We start from the raw sequence: 12,835 nt of genomic DNA, 5'->3' as shown, positions 1-12,835 counted from the left end.
GTCACAATGGGGCTGCGCGTTCTATTGGTAGCGGGCCCCGCCAATCATCGGGCGGGATCAGGCAGGAGCCGGCCTCTTTCTCACTTGACAGCAGCAGATCGAGGCCGGAGCGTAAGAGGGGGGAAAAAAAATCGCGTTGGGCCGCGCGTAGAGCTGCTCGTGGCCATGGTGGAATCCGGACGGAGCCTCCTCCGGTGGTAAGGTGCGTCCCGGCGTTGGTGCCTCCTGAAAGATGGGTTAGCAATCTGCTGCATCCCTCTCCGCCGCACGGTTGGCCGTGCAGTAGTAGCGTTAGACGGGGCGCCCTCGGGACCTTAGCAGTAAGGAGACCCCTGGAAATGCAGATCTGCTCCCCCTCCCCAAGATAGGAAAAACAAATGCAGCAGCAGTCATCGGTCAATAGAGAATTAAGGGTTCCTGTTTGCAAATCTATTGGCGATGTGACTAAAAAAAATAATAATTCACAGATTCTGGGTGACTGAAAGGATGAGGCCCCGCCTCCCCCCCTTTTCGGAACAAGTAGTGCCAGGGATGGCTCGATTCGGTTCCATTCGATGTGCGCATCAATGGATGGTTACTATTCCCGTGCACTAAAATGGAATGAGGAGCCTCGCCGCTGTACGTACCGTACTAAAGGGGAATATTTTGGTGGAAAGGGGCTGCGGGCCCAAGACAGCTGGCGCCTGGGTTTGGGGTGATGTCCAAATGTATAGGTAAGAAGCCCCAGCAGCCCAAAGTAAATGCTGGGGTGGTTGTTTATTTTGCCACCCGGGAAATCGAGTGCACAGTGCCCAGTCTCATTAGTAGGGAGAAAGGCGGAATCCATTAGAATCCTCGAGAAGCTGAAACGCGATCCGCCTCTAAGGCCGGAAGCTGCCTCTCGGTCCTCTGAAGCAAACAAAAACAAAACAAAAGCAGAGCAAGATCCGCAACTCCCCTTTTTAGCAAAATATGCATTTTTCATTAGGGAAAGCGATACAAGTTCCCTGTGGGAGAGCGTAGGGAGTCCCGGCTCTTTCCGTCTGAATACAGCAGGTTGCTACTCCGTATTGTAAACTGGCATGAGCACGATGGAGCTGCTGCGGAGTATTGGGGTTTTAAAAAAAAAAAATACACATCCCTGAAATGAAGAGTTAATAAGAAAAAGTAACCGGGACGAATTGGAAAGAAAGGGCATGCTTTCATGATTTGGAACATAGGCTTGGTGAGATTGGTAGAATGATTTAATTTCCAGAAATGTAATCTGATAAAATTTGCTTAGATCATGATGACTGGTGACAAGTGACATTTTAAAATTGACATATCAAGGGGTGGCATTTTTTTTTTTTGTAAAAAAAAAATTTATTTTCAATTTTACATTACATTCATAAAAAATACTTCAGATAAAGAGTAAAATAAATTTATACACACAACTTTCGGTATTGCTCACCCATTTTCCCCCAAACCGCATCCACCCTCTAACCTCTTCTCTCACTTCCCTCTTTCCCTCTTCTTCCTCACTCTCCCCCTCTCCTCCTTCTCCTCAACCTTCCTACTTACTTCTCCCCTTCCTCCTATCTTCTCACTCCGGATGCAGTCCAGGGGAAATGCCTGAGCAATTCCTCTTTCCAAATTAAAACATCAATATTATATACAATAAAACTATTTCTACTTATCTGAGCTATTTAACCTCCAACCCTTCCTCCCCCTCCTCCCCCCTCCCCCGACTTCCCAGAGCCAAGTACAGGGTTATACAAAAATATTAAACATGATCTATTTAAGTTTACTAATTATACAATAACCAAAATCATACTAACCCTTAACTCTCTTCAAACTTTAACATCATAATTTTATAAACAAATCCATTACTCATAAAATAAATGAAACTTTGTAATTCCATATTTCTTCTGAACATATTCTATCCATCTTCTCCATACAATAACATATCTCTCTTGTGAATGGGGTGGCATTATTATCATGCCTTTCTGGGAAGGCAAGGTGTTTGGTTAGAGAAGCTGACAGTTCAGCATTTCCACATATTTGAGCCTGGAAAATCATTTCTAGAGCAAAGTAGATGTCCAGGCTGTCATTAGAGCTAAAATATCCATGGACGGAGACAAAACAGACCCTAGCACAGTGGTGGCAAACCTATGGCACAGGTGCCAGAGTTGGCACTCAGAACCTTCTCTGTGGGCACACGTGCTGTCCCCCCAGTCCTAGGCCTTCAGCTGCGTTTTATAAAACCTTTTCGCTTTAGGCCTCCGCCACCATGTGCAAAAAAAAAAAAAAAAAAGGTTCAATCAGTCAATTTCAACTACTCGCAGGAAAAAAAAGATCTTGCAAAGTTGGAATTGATTGAACTTTTTAGTCCCACCCAGTCTGCCATTACCGCAGCCATGCCCACCCAATTGGCAACACCCACCCAATTGGCCACGCCCACCCAATTGGCAACACCCACCCGGCACTCAACGATGCATAAGTGGGGTTTGGGTTGCAGTTTGGGCACTCAGTCTCTAAAAGGTTCGCCATCACTGCCCTAGCATCATTTCTTTGCACACTGCAGGGAACTGGCTATGAGCTCTGAAGCTCTAATTTAATTACAGTGCACCGTTGGGGTATGTGGGGAGGAGGCATAGTGAAGAATTTATAGTGCAAAGGGATGCTGAAGGAGCAATAAAGGGTGGGATTGTTTCTGCTTCTTTTCTAGAGGAGGAAGCCCCCTTTTCTAGAGGAGGAAGCTGTTTCTGTTTCTGTTAGCTCATCACACCAGAGACAAAAAGGTAAGAAAAGAAGCCAAATTTGGGGAAAGGTTGTTTGATTATTGGTTACCAGTATCGCCATCAGATAATAAAAGACTTCTACATCTTTATATGTCATGAGAAAGAAAAGAGTCACGTTCCTTTTTTCTCTAGGCAGTTAAAAGTCCTGGAGTGCAATCTACTTTAAACTATTCTTTGAGGCAGATGAAGTAAGAGAACGCAAAATCTAGGGATCGTCTGAAATGTAGGGTGGGGGCATTTTTGCTTGTTGCCCCATCTATTCAATCTTTACTTATTTTGTAGAAGAGACATTGATGGAAGAGTGGGAAATCATGAAGGAAATATCAGCAAAGAAGAAACAATGTATCTTGTGTCAAATGTATTAACAAAGACGCAAATGAACTAATTCTGGTCATTTTGTTTAGTTTCTGTACTGCAAGGAGTATGAAATGAATATTTTAAATTCAGGAGCAATCAGTTGGGTCTATATGACACTTTCTTGTAGGATGTAACTCCTTTTCAGACTTCTGATTGCAGGTTTGAATGATGAGGCTAGAAGAGTCTAAACCGAGCTGAACTTCCAAACAAGGGTGCAACATTGCTGGAAGTATAGAGGTAGTTCTCATTTAGCAACCGCAGTTGGGACCTGTAAGCAAAGCAGTTGCTAAGTGAACAGCAACTGTGCTTATGACTTTCAACTTTCCTTGGCTTTACAGACCTGCAGAAGGCCATAAATATAAGGCTTGGTCATAACATTACTTTTTCATCACTGCAAATGGTTGCTAAATGAGGCAGTTGCTAAACAAGGAAGGTCTATATTCTCTTCTCCTTTCTGGTCTAGTGTGGTCAGAGCAGCTGTTCTTGTTCTTCCTCCAACCTTCTGTCTCTTAAAGATCTAGGCATACTTCTCATGACTTTATGGACACATCCATGTAGTAATTTCTTCTAGGACAGTGTTTCTCAACCTTGACAATTTTAAGGCATATGGACTTCAACTCCCAGAATTCCACAGCCAGCAATGCTGGCTGTGGAATTCTGGGAGTTGAAGTCCACATGCCTTAAAATTGTCAAGGTTGAGAAACACTGTTCTAGGAGTTTGGACTTCCCAATTTAGCCCGCAGCCCTGGGATTTCCTGAAAGCCTTCTATTCAAGTATTAAATAGGCCCAGCCCTGCTTAGCTCCCAAGGTCAGCCAGGTGCTGCCATCTGTTGAGACATAATTGTTAAACTACTTAATGATACTTAATGAAGAAGATCTGAGCCAACAGCAACCTTCCAGTACTAGAGACTGGGTCACCTTGGTGCTTCTCTGTTCTGCCTTTGAGTTGGAATGGGTCACAGCGAGATCTGGCATTCCCCATCTCTGACCTCCAGGACAAAATTTGACTGGGAAATATGGATGTTTTTTTTTTTTTTTTGAAAGGAACTCCCCATTAGTTGAGGCAATTCTGTGGAGTAGATATTAGATGGCAGTGGCTGAAGTAAACAGAAGCAGCTCCCCAGATGGTGCTAGGTAACCCCATGTTGTTGGGTATCAAGGAGTAAATGATTGTGTGTCTCAATTGGGCACAAGCGGCCAAATTGCAAGTGGAAAGACCGGCTGTTAAACACAGGCACTTTAAATGCCTCCAAAGGGATCAGAGAGGATTGTTATAGGAACCGAAACCAAAATATAGTTTTAGATCCTGATGTGGGCCAAGCAAAACCATTTCAAAAGATTTCTGTGATATGCATCATTTTGCCAATGCAGGTAAGTCCTCGACTTAACAACAGTTTGTTCAGTGACCATCCAAAGTTACAACTGCGTGAAAAAAGTGATATGACCATTTTTTCACACTTATGACTGTTGTGGTATCCCTGTGGTCACATGATCAAAATTCAGATGCTTGGCGGCTGGTTCATATTTATGATGCTTGCAGTGTCCAAGGGTCACACGGTCGCCTTTTGCGATCTGACAAAGCCAAGCCAGTGGGGGAGCCAGTTTCAGTTTACAACTTTATCACTAACTTAACTAAAACTGTGATGATTCACTTAACAACTGTGGCAAGAAAGGTCGTAAATTTTTGTGGGACAAAGTTCACTTAAATGTCTCACTTAACAACAGAACTTTTGGGCTCAGTTGTGGTCGTAAGTTGAGGACTACCTGTCTTTGCACAGCTTTGCCAGAGCCATTTGTTCTGCACTTCCTTTATGCCACAGCACAAGATCAGGCCACCTGTTATTTAAGGAGGGCAAGACAGGTGATATGATCTCAGCCTAACCCCGTAGGGAAAACCTTTTCTCCACGTCAGAAGTGGGGTGTTTCCGCCTCGTGCTGATGTGAGCTCAGCAATCTAGTCTACCTGCTGGGCTTCCTTCTGTCCTACACAAATCCCTCCATACCTATTGGCATGCCCCCAGCCCACCCTCCCTCTCCCCACTCTGCATTTTTGACATCCATTGCCTGCTGGGCTGGCTGCTTTAAAAGGCTGGTTAGTTGCTCAACAGTGTTTTTTCCTTCTTTGACCTGGTGGAAATTGACAAGAGTCCTACCAAGTTTCTCTTTCTAGGGAACCTGAAGGCTGCAGTGTGGAAAAACCCCACCTTAAAAAAAGAGGAAGCCTTATATTAACCAGGGGCAGAGTTGTATATTTTTCCTTTAGAAAAGCAACAACTTTTAGACCTCTGTAACTGGAGATACCATGTTATCCTCTCCCTAAGCCATTAATCCCTTTTAAAGTAGATTGTGGCCCTATAAGAAATTATGGTTCTTTCATTTTGCTGGCCAGATCCAGATGGCATGAGAAGGGATATAAGCAAGGAGTTTGGCTCAGGTTTGGTTTCATTTAAGCATTTATGAAGTTGTATGAGAAATAGTTATTTATGAGTGTAATGTATTCAGTAAAATTCAGCTCTATAGATATTTATGGCTGATATAGGCAATTGAATACAGGTAGTCCTTGACTTACCACTACAACTGAGCCCAAAATTTCTGTTGCTAAGCGAAGCAGTTAAGTGAATTTTGCCCCATTTTCAGTTGTTAAATGAATCACTGCAGGTGATAAATGTAAAGCACCAGGGGACAGGACAAGAAACAATGGATGGAAACTAATCAAGGAGAGAAGCAGCCTGGAATTAAGGAGAAACTTCCTAACAGCGAGGACAATTAACCAGTGGAACAGCTTGTCTTCAGACATTGTTTGTGCTTCATCACTGGAGTTTTTAAGAAGAGACTGGACAGTCACTTGTCTGAAATAGTATAGGATTTCAGGCTTGAGCAGAGGGCTGGACTAGTAGACCTCCAAGGTCCCTTCCAGCTCTATTCTGATTCAGGCGTTAAGTTACTAATATGGTTGTTAAGTGAATCTAGCTTCTCTATTGACTTTGCTTGACAGAAGGTCGCAAAAGATGATCACATGATCCTGGGACACTACAACAGTCATAAATATGAGTCAATTGCCAAGTGTCTGAATTTTGATCACAAGACCATGAGGATGCTGTGAAAAATGATCATGTCACTTTTTCAGTGATGTTGTAACTTTGAAAGGTCACTAAATGAACTGTTGTAAGTCGAGGACTTATTGACTGTATTGTGTATGGGCTCCAGTCTGAACCACTGTATCTCCCAAAGGGCTTCACGGGCTATCTGGTGACTATGGGCTGTCACCCAAAATGGCATGGCTGACATTTCAAAACTTTCGTAGCAGTTCTGAGGGTGAGGATTGGAATGCACTTGCTTTGCCCTTTAAAGCCACCCATGAGCCACAAGCTGCTTTTCAGCTTCTGGGTGAGTTTTATTTGGAGAATGGAAACAGGCGGCATCCCAGAGGCAAACTCTTCTCATTCCCAAGTTTGGGACTCCTGTCGTCTTGTATCTCATCACCTTATTTCATATGTGACAAGTCCTTCATTATTTATTTTATTTTATTTTATTTTATTTTATTTATTTATTTATTTATTTATGAGACTTATATACCGCTTTAAGTGCGAGCACTCTGTCTCGGTGTACACCAGTAAGCAATGTATATATATATTTACATTGCCCCCAACAATCTGGGTCCTCATTTTACCTACCCCGGAAGGATGGAAGGCTGAGTCAACCTTGAGCCGGTGAGATTTGAACCGCTGACCTGCTGAACACAGTCAGCTAAAGTGGCCTGCAGTACTGCACCCTAACTGCTGCGCCACCTCGGCTCTTGAGGTAATAGTAATCATCATCATCATCATCATCATCATCGAAGTCAAGAAAAAGATTAGAAGTGAATACATGAAGAGAATGAAGAAGATCTTAAAGTCCAAACTCAATGGAGGAAATACTATAAAGGCAGTCAACACCTGGGCAATTCCAGTCATCAGGTACACAGCTGGAATAGTGGACTGGACTCAAGCAGAACTAAAAGCAATGGATAGGAAGACCAGAAAAATAATGACACTGAATCATGCCCTTCATCCACCCAGTGACATTGACAGACTTTATCTACCAAGGCAAATAGGTGGGCGTGGAATGCTACAAGTACATCAGATGGTTGAAGAAGAAAAAATGGCTTTGGAAGAATATCTGAAGAACAATGATGAAGATGCACTGAAATTAGTATATCAGGAAGGCTTACTGACTACTGGAGAGACCAAACTGGCCTACAAGAAAGACCAAATGAAGAACAGAATAGAGGCATGGGAAGACAAAGCACTACATGGCCAATACATTAAAAAAATAGCTGGGAAAGCAGATAATAACAAGACCTGGCAATGGCTAAGAGCAGGAAAATTGAAGAAAGAGACCGAGGGACTAATTCTGGCTGCACAAGACCAAGCCTTAAGGACAAATGCATATAAAGTCAAAATTGAGAAGACAGCAACAGACAGTAAGTGCCGCCTATGCAAAGAAGCTGAAGAAACAGTGGACCACCTGGTAAGCTGTTGCAAGAAGATTGCACAGACTGACTACAAGCAGCGGCATGACAAAGTAGCAACAATGGTGCATTGGAAGATCTGCAAAAAATATCATTTGCCTGTAAGCAAAAACTGGTGGGATCATAAAATAGAGAAAGTCATAGAAAATGATAAAATTAAACTGCTCTGGGACTTCAGAATTCAAACAGACAAGCACCTGCAACATAACACCCCAGACTTAACAATTGTCGATAAGAAAGACAAAAAAGTCTGGATAGTGGACGTGGCAGTGCCTGGAGACAGCAGAATAGAAGAGAAAGAACTGGAGAAGATAACAAAATACAAAGACCTACAAATAGAAATAGAAAGACTGTGGCAAAAGCAAGTAAGGGTAGTACCAATAGTAATAGGCTCCTTGGGTGCAATCCCAAAACAACTGGAGCACCACTTGAACACCATTGGCATTGACAAATTCACTATTAGTCAATTGCAAAAGGCGGCCTTACTAGGAACTGCTTCCATCCTGCAATGATATCTGTAATACCATCAAACATCCACATCTGCCTATCCCAGGTCCTGGGTAAGGACTCGATAGGTAGACAAAATGCCAAATCCAGTCTGAACATCTGGCTGACTGTGCGATGATCCATAATAATAATAAAGTTGGAAGGGACCTTGGAGGTCATTGAGTCCAACCCCCTGCTCAGGCAGGAAACCCTACACCATTTTGGACAAATGGTTGTCCAGTCTCTTCTTAAAAATTTCCAGTGTTGGAGCATTCACCGCTTCTGGAGGCAGGTTGTTCCATTGGTTAATTGTTCTAACTATCAGGAAGTTTCTCCAGCATGATTGGATGGAGAATCCATGAATGGGTTGTCTTAATCTTCCTGCTCCAATAAGACTAAATCTGAAGTGTAGAACCGCCTCTGCTGTGCCATCTGCACCCCAGTTTAGACTTAGTCTCACTGCTCTACAGACGCGTTTCTTCAGCTCCAGAAGCAGAAGTCTTAAGACAGTTTGTATAGCTAATTTTCCTATATTCCTTCCCTTATTTTGAATTTTTAGGTCATATTACTCATCCTTTTTGGAGAAAAAGCTTCTATTAGCTTTCTTCAGACACCTGCCTGCCCAGCCGGGCTGACAGGCTCAGCACGATCCATCGTGCATTCCCTTTTTCTGTTACGATCCCCCAGAGGCTTTTCTCCACCTCCTTGATTGTTTTACAAGTCTTGAGACTTCAATTCACCTCCCATTGCTACATCACCGCTGAGGCAATCCGGGGCCTCCCCAGGACTCCGCCAGCCAGCTGATCGTCGGGGGGATCCGAAAGCGAGCTGCGAGCTCCGCACAGGCCTGGAAGGCTCCTTTTAAGGGCCTTCGGCTTCTCCAATTGTTCGGGCAAGGGGGGATCTGAAAGCGAGCGACGAGCTTCGCTCAGGCCTGGAGGGCTCCTTTTAAGGGCCTTTGGCCTCTCCGATCGTCTGGAATTCCCAAGAGTCGGCGCTGCCTCTCCTAACGACATCGCCAGCCACCTGATCAGCGTGGAAGCTTCCACCAGGTCAGGATCAGCCTTCAGTCTGCAACAGGAGCCCAGGTGTTTCCTCCGGGAATGAGGGCTCGATTGCAGTCGTGTGGCCTTCAGACCACACAGGTCTCAGCTAGGTAGTTTGCTGCCTCAGAGGCCTTTCCAACGGCAATTTTTGGCGCGTGTGGAGTTGCGGCCGCCATTTTGAGACAGCCGCCATTTTGTTTTTTACCTTTCTTCGTGGGAGCACTGCAGCTGAACTTGGGGAGGGCAAGCTCGTCCTCACAAGGACGCACTGCCTGGCAATTGATCCCCACTGCCCCCCCCTCACCTGGTCCTTGACCTTCATCCGACTGGGCTCTTTCAGCAAAATTACAACGCTGAGGGGGGGGGGCGCTTTTCACTGAAGTTGAGCTCTCAGAGGCCTGTTGCCTCAGTACCTTGACCAATTTGTGGCATCCGCCATTTGTCTCCTGGCACTGAACATCTCCTGGACTTGGGGAGGGCAAGCTCGTTCCCACAGGACGCACTGCCTGGCGTTGACCCCCACCACCCACCACCCTCATCTGGGTTTAACATATATTAATCGGGCTCCTTCAGTGAATTACAGTGCTGAGGGAGGGCACTTCTCACTGAATAGAGACCTGAGGAACCTGTTGCCTCAACTAATCAATTGAGAGGGCAGGTTGCCAAGTGGAATTTCCACAATATGGTGGACAACTCGATTCCAATATTGAGCCCCCCGCCAGGAAGAGGCATAAATCCCCTAATGAGGCGGTGGGCAAGACCATATTGAAGGCCAAAACACAGCCTTCCAAACGATCCAGATCAGTCAGCAGACAGACCACCAGTCAGCATCATACTTTGGAGGTTGATTCCTCCAGATCAAGGTTAGCCAGCCCAGGCCAATTAACCTTTTCTGCACCTGCAATCATGCAATATCACATTGTCTCCGTCTGTTGTCTCGGTCTGCATTGACAGAGTTATGTGGTATACTGATATATAATAATAATAATGATACAGTTGGAAGGACCTTGGAGGTCATCTAGTCCAACCCCCTGCTCAGGCAGGAAACCCTATACCATTTCGGACAAATGGCTGTCCAGTTTCTTCTTAAAAACTTCCAGTGTTGGAGCATTCACCATTTCTGGAGGCAGGTTGTTCCATTGGTTAATTGTTCTAACTGTCAGGAAGTTTCTCCTTAGTTCTAAGTTGCTTCTCTCCTTGATAAGTTTCCACCCGTTGCTTCTTGTCCTGCCTTCAGGCGCCTTGGAAAATAGTTGACTCCCTCTTCTTTGTGGCAGCCCCTGAGATATTGGAATACTGCTATCATATCCCCCCTCGTCCTTCTCTTCATTAAACTAGACATACCCAATTCCAGCAGCCTTTCCTTATATGCTTTGGCCTCCCGTCCCCTAATCATCTTTGTTGCTCTTCTCTATACTCTTTCTAGAGCAGCGGTTCTCAACCTGTGGGTCGGGACCCCATTTGGGGTCGAACGACCATTTCACGGGGGTCGCCAAACAATGCAGTCCGCCATTTTTTCCCTTTTTCCTTAGCTGTGCTACTCCCTTTTATTCTATTGGCTTTTGAAAGCCAATAGAATAGACTCTCTTGAATAGAGTCTAATTCTATTGGCTTTCAAAAGCCAATAGGAATTGTCCAGGTTGTCTCTGCCCTGCTGAGCTCGCCAAAAGTCCCATTCTGCAAACGGTGCTGCACCAGTTGAGTAGTCCTCAATTTATGACCGGTTGGGGGTCGCGGCATTAAAAAGGTTGAGAACCACTGTTCTAGAGTCTCAACATCTTTTTTACATCGTGGTGACCAAAACTGGATGCAGTATTCCAAGTGTGGCCTTACCAAAGCATTGTAGAGTGGTATTAATACTTCACGTGATCTTGATTCTATCCCTCTGTTAATGCAGCCCAGCACTGTGTTGGGTGTTCTGTTTGATTCTACTTAGAATGTGAAAGGAAGTGAAAGAGAAACATTGATATAGAAATAAACATCTCAGATACATGAGTTTCATTTTTACTTTGCAATAGGTCGAACTATTTTTAAATAAAGCTTCTTGTGAAAATTGGTAAATATTGCTGGTTGATTTAATGGTTTTGGAACTGATCTGTTGGCCTGTGTCGTCTCCTCCCTATCTGGTCATCAACGTTAGGCTTGTTAAACTACAGCTTTTGTCACCCATGAGATTTATGAGAGTTGTGACACTCACATTTTGCAGCTGTGGATTGGGGAATGCTAGCCAAAAGGAAAGAGTGCCATTCCTGGGCAACAGATCTTGCTTAAAGAACATACTCTACTTGGTAATGCTAAATTGCTAACTTAAAATGGATGCATTATAGTCCTGTTTAATAAAGATTATAATATTTGCGTAATTTCATTTAGGTAGATTTAAGTATTGGAGATGTAATAGTTCTTAATATTTAAGAACTAGTTTGGTAGAGGTAAAAGTGATGCCTATTATGTCCTGTTAGAATAGAGTTGCGAGGGATAGAGAAGTATAAGAGTTTGGTCTTTGAATTATTTGAAATTCTAATCTAAAAAATTTCATTTATAAAGTTTTTTAGGAGGATCTCAGGTTTTTAGTTTAGAACAAGATGTTTAGAACAATCCAGGAAACAGATTGAATTATTTTTTCCCACATAGTGAATAAATTATGAAATTAATTATAATTTTAAAAATTCCCTTTATATTAAAAATTTGAAAAACCTTGAAAACTAGGTTTATCGCAGTTATTTACAATACACCAATTTTATCAAAATTATTAACAATTATAGTGCACAATAATTAAAATAACTATAAGAGTGAAATAATCTGAGAGAAATGCGTGGTTCAGAAATATTAAATATAAATAAAGATAAAAGCAGTCTAATTAAAATGCTTCTAAGAACTACGAATTAATATATCAATTGATTAAGATTACTGAAAAAATACAGTAATCCTCACTGTCTCGTTTAGTGACCATTCAAAATTATGATGGTATAAAAATAGCTTTGTGATCACTCTTCACATTTATAACCGTCGTACCATCCTGCGGTCACTTGCATGCTTCCCAATTGACTTAAAACAAGCACAGTTAAGGCAGAACCTGGAGGTAAAACCGTAAGTTGTGGGTCACAAATTATTTCACATAATGACTGAATGGAAAGTGATGTTGTAAGCCTGTCAGGGTCAAGTGATTTTCTGGCTAGTGACCGAGTTGCCAATCCTAATTGTAGTTGCTAAGCAAGGAGTGCCTGTAGAAAGATCTGAACTCGGAAGAGCAACATACTTCACTAACAGCAGGGTCTCTTGAGAAGGGCAGAACTGGCAAGATGGCCGATAGAACATTGCAATACAAGCCCCACCCTGTTTGAAGGCAGATACAATACACATGCAAAGGAGAAGCTTGCATTGTAATACCCTTTTCTTCTTTTCTCTAATGTTGATACAAACCATGCATCCCAGTACTGCCATTGCTTAGAGCAGCGGTTCTCAACCTATGGGTCGGGACCCATTTGGGGTCGATCGACCATTTCATGGGGGTCGCCAAGCAAGGCTGTCCGCCATTTTTTCCCCTTTTCCGGCGGGTGCCTTACTTCCCTTGGGCTGGGCCAGCTGCTGGTCCAGCTGGTGGTCGGTCTGCTCCATCTCTGCTGCTTGCCAGGTACGTCTTGGCCAGCGCAGGGGGAGGCAGCACGCATGTGCAGCG

General features: G+C 43.6%; 1 protein-coding gene across 6 annotated transcripts in view; it reads left to right on the top strand.

Annotated features, from left to right (window-relative positions):
* The first annotated feature begins 51 nt into the window (after positions 1-51).
* DNAJB2 (DnaJ heat shock protein family (Hsp40) member B2) overlaps positions 52-12,835 on the top strand; it is a 36,122-nt gene continuing 23,338 nt past the window's right edge. For 2 of the 6 annotated variants that reach the window (XM_039354431.1, XM_039354425.1), the window contains exons 1-2: positions 52-202; positions 2,687-2,759. The gene's annotated coding sequence lies outside the window, so the exon portion shown is untranslated. The remainder of the gene's footprint in view (positions 203-2,686; positions 2,760-12,835) is intronic. The other 4 variants (XM_039354430.1, XM_039354426.1, XM_039354427.1 and 1 more) reach the window with 4 other exon arrangements.

Source organism: Crotalus tigris, unplaced genomic scaffold (genome assembly GCF_016545835.1).
Source record: "Crotalus tigris isolate CLP2741 ecotype Arizona unplaced genomic scaffold, ASM1654583v1 scf7180000018550.1270297659:1495590, whole genome shotgun sequence".
NCBI lineage: Eukaryota > Metazoa > Chordata > Lepidosauria > Squamata > Viperidae > Crotalus > Crotalus tigris.
This window is presented reverse-complemented; position numbering and strand designations above follow the sequence as displayed.